Source organism: Pteropus vampyrus, unplaced genomic scaffold, assembly GCF_000151845.1.
Source record: "Pteropus vampyrus isolate Shadow unplaced genomic scaffold, Pvam_2.0 Scaffold38, whole genome shotgun sequence".
Lineage (NCBI taxonomy): Eukaryota > Metazoa > Chordata > Mammalia > Chiroptera > Pteropodidae > Pteropus > Pteropus vampyrus.
This window is the reverse complement of record NW_011888819.1, coordinates 2,086,352-2,090,640: the sequence shown is the minus strand read 5'-3', so window position 1 is coordinate 2,090,640 and position 4,289 is coordinate 2,086,352. Positions and strand designations below refer to the sequence as shown.

At 35.0% G+C, this 4,289-nt stretch overlaps 1 pseudogene; it reads left to right on the top strand.

Annotated features, from left to right (window-relative positions):
* The first annotated feature begins 1,136 nt into the window (after positions 1–1,136).
* Positions 1,137–1,255, top strand: LOC111738466 (annotated as a pseudogene).
* Positions 1,256–4,289: the final 3,034 nt, after the last annotated feature.

Here is a 4,289-nt window from a genome sequence, read left to right as displayed (position 1 = left end):
AGGGAGGAAGAAAAGAATTTTAAAAAAGTCTTTGATCTGGAATGTAAACAAATTCTCTCTGGGACAGGAGAAGAAAGCTACTACTACTACTTTACCACCCTGAAATATAAATAAATGCTAAGTCTCTATTTCCCTAGAAGTATCTTCTTTAACTTTTAAGGTTTTTTGACATTCAATTATCCTTTAATTTATCCTTCAGTTATTGCCAGTGCTCTTTGCTGAGAAAGTTCTGACCATAGGGGAAACATGAAATTATTCAAGAATTATCTCCTAACGGATACCACCAATTCTTAAACTGTTGAATCATCATGTTTCTGTAGAGAGAATGATGAAAGCTTTAAAACTTGCCTCAGAAAATGCTTACATCAAATGCTTTTTAGACAATTCCAGGAGGTTCTTGAAGTTTTGAAACTCACTCATAGATTTTGATTTCAGAATTCCTACATTTTAGCACAGTAGAGATCTAACACATCAATGTGTTGACTGAATTTTACTGAAGACAGAGATCTAAAATACCATATCTCTCCTATTTTCAGAAGTATGTGCTATTGTCTCATGGTCTAGTGAGTTACGTACTGATTCAGATTACTTGGTTTGGCACTTACGGCCTTCAACAGCATGGCTTCAGTTCAACTTTCCAATATAATTTCCCAGTAGAGCTGATTTTCTAGCCATCCTAGTTCATCTGATTCTCTACTTATCTGCTTTTATTCAACATTTTTTTCTTTTCCACTCGTTACTGTTAAAGTTCTTTCTAATTCACATGCTAACTCTTACATGAAACCACCCCTAATGGTTCCAGTTAAAATAATGCCATAATATTTTTGGCATCTATTGAAATGTTTGCCTTCCTTCTGTAAAATTTAATATACTGTCCTTGAATTCTAGCTCCTTTCATACCTCTCACCTTCAATAAATTGCAATCCTCTTGAAGAAATATGTCTTCTTTTAAATGTAGTCATATTTCTTAAAGAGTTTAGAATGGCAACTTGGCCAGAGTTAATGATTAATAAATGTTCCTAAGGTATTATAAAAAGTTGTGACACCATACCAATCATGTAATACTCGTTTTCTCTCAAGATTTACTTTCTATGAAGAAATCAGAATCATGAGTCTGTGTAAAAGGCACACATTATGTCTACAGCCATGCTACCCTGAACAAGCTTGACCCTGTCTGATCTTGGAAGCTAAGTAGCGTCAGGCCTGGTTAGTACTTGGATGGGAGACCATCTAGGAAGACCAGGTGCTGTAGGTGTAAAAAATAAAAAAATAAGAGATCGTAAGCTGACAAGGTCCTTGCGATCTGTGAGGTCAACCAAGGGTTGCCTCGCCTAAAAAAAAAAAAAAAAGGCACACATTATGAGATACTGAAGAGGACAAGAACATACATGAATGCTGACTGATATTGATACAATGCATTTGTGGTTTGGGGGCAATGGAAACCATGCTGATGTTACAATAAGCAGGGTTGGTATAGAAAGACCACCCACTTCCATTTAAGGGCAATCTGCCGCACATTTAGTAGGTTTCTAGCCAAATGCTGAACTTAGGCATTTTGTAAAACATTAGTTTGTTGCTTGCTTCATGACGCTACTTGAAAGCTTTGACACAGGTAACCCTCTAGTCGTGGATACTAAAATATAGCAGAATGTCGTAAATGCTCTAGTTATTGCAATCCATGCATTTGTTTTATTTAGAAATTCTAATAGTCCCAATAAGTAGGCCAAGTGTTCTGGATTTAAATAAACACAACTTCAGTTTTATTATTTGCTTTTGTTTCCCCTCTACCAATATATTGTGTTTTTATTTTCTCTTTTACAACTTTCTCTTCTACTTCAGGCACTATCCATTCTACTTCTAATATTTTGTCTTCCTGTACTCATTCTCTGCATCATTATGTCCTCTTATATTGGGGTTTTATATCAAACCTCATTCTTTTCTAACTCAGTTGATTCCTCTTATATGTTCTTTGTAATTTTCCTTCTTTAGCCTCTATACCTTTCATATTCCCACCATGTTTACTAAGTTGATTTAGCTCTACATTGAGTGTTTGGTATATGCCAGAAATCTAGCTAAATGGTGGGGCATTAGGAATAAAAAATAAAAGCTACATTCCTTGTTACAGAGTAACTACAGGCTAACAAAGACATCCACTTAATAATGTTCAAATAAAGACATGAGTTTTTGGGAAATGAAAGAAAAGGTAAGAGAGTATATAGACAGATGAATCAATCTAGAGAATCAGAGAAAATTTCCGTAAGGAATAAAAGCGGAATAATAATTTTACTGTAATGACTTTGAACAATTTCACTGCCTGACTTGAAAAAAAATAAGAAATAGAAAATGCTAATAATGAAAGTGGAAAATGTGATGTATTCATGATAATTAGGTGCATCACCTACCATGCTAACACACAGAAACATCAGAGAAAGAATTTCTTTGTTAAAAATACTTTTAGAATTTTTCTAGATAATTATGACAGATCAATTGTATTAGTAGCTCAAATTATCAACATCTCTGAATCCATCCCTTTTTGCTATAACTTTTGTAGCTCCTCCCATTCTGACACTAGGATTAGCCATGAGAGTTTCAAAAGGATGTTAGTAAATGTGACTCAAGCAGAGCCTTGAAAAAGCACTCTGGAGATTCTGTTCTCTGCTTGAACTTCTGCTCTTGCTATGAGATCAAGCCCAGGCTAGCTTCCTGGGTGCAAAGAGAAAATAAGGAGGTAATCCTGGTCATGCTGGCAGAAATCCTTCCGGACCAGCCAACCCATAGCCAGTCTGCCAGCCGACCTTAGATGCGTGAACAAACCCAGCAGAGACTGGGCAAGGCTGGGCCAGATCACCAAAACCACCCAGACAACTTTCAATCTGTGAAAAAGAGAAAGGGATATTGTTTTAACCACTAAATATTAGGGTTGTTTGTTACGAAGCAGTGCTAAATAATGCAACAATATATATAAGGAAAAAATTCAGCCCTGTCTTTTTAATAAAATTCCATACTGAATGAAATCCAGTATTTTTTGAGCAAGACATCATTTTACACTTAAATGATCATTTTAGACATCAATGTTGCTTAATGAGTCCTTCAAAAGCTCTTGCTTTTAGCTTTTTTTTCCAATGAGGAGTATGAGTTTTTCTTTCAGTTCGTATGTTAATTGTGGCCTTAATACTCTACTTGGATCTCAGCATTACAGCCTTTTACTTTTCTGAATCTCTCATGAATAGTCTAGGATCAGAATCATATTTTTTGTGTTTTTAAAGGTTGTGTGCATTACAAAATATTAATCACAATTGGTTAGTGACTTTGTTTTGTTATCAACTAATAGCTATTTCAGACTATTCAAAATTAAAACTGAAAGAACTACCTTGAAAGGTGTTTATAAGATAACATGAACAGTGGAAGTCTTTAGGGATCTCACACATATTACATAGGATTGAGTCCAGCCCAGGATAAATCAGCCATTTGATTATAAGTGAGTTTTCTATAAATTTATTTGTGTTTCTGATTGTTTTGATTTTGGCTGCAAAAGATCAGATCCAAAGTAACACTGGATTATTTTCAGTGGTATTTAGATTCTTTTATGAGATTTGCCTACATTAGAAACTAAGCCAATCAGAAAGCTTTGGAGAGGATGTGGTGCTGGGTTTTATTTAGAGACTGCAGAGCTGCTCTTGAACTTGAGTTCTAGAGAGTCTTCAAGGCTGTGCTAGTAAAGGAAGTATATTCAAGGAAGTACAGACTAATTACACATGTGTTCCAACATTTCTTTGTCACAAAGAAAATACTGCTTACCCTCTATCTAAATGTCGTTAGTTAAAAAAGTCTCCCCTTCCATTTAGAAAGTATGACTAAGTGATGTTTTATACTAGAGTGTTTCTTATTGTCAGCGAACACACAGTTTCTGTTTGCTTAATCTGTTATACTCTCTCTCTCTCTACCTCTCCCTCCTTTCTATTTTTTTATACAAACTTCTTTTCTTGGATGAAATGAAGAAAAGAAGGAAAACTTGGATTTAAATAAATTGACTCCAGCAGTACCCTGAGGTTATCACATGTTAGATGTCTCTGCTATAACACTTTGCCTATCCTAAAAAATATCATCACATTCATATAAATATTGGGTTAAATAAATTCATTTTGTGTGCCCTTTTAAAGATTGACTTTGGAAGTCTCCCTCTCTTGGGAGACTTTGGTATTGTGTTGGAGAAATTTGCAATTTCATTGACCACACATAGTCTATTCAGATTACTGTGTTAGGTGCTCTTCTACAGCAAAGATTACCCA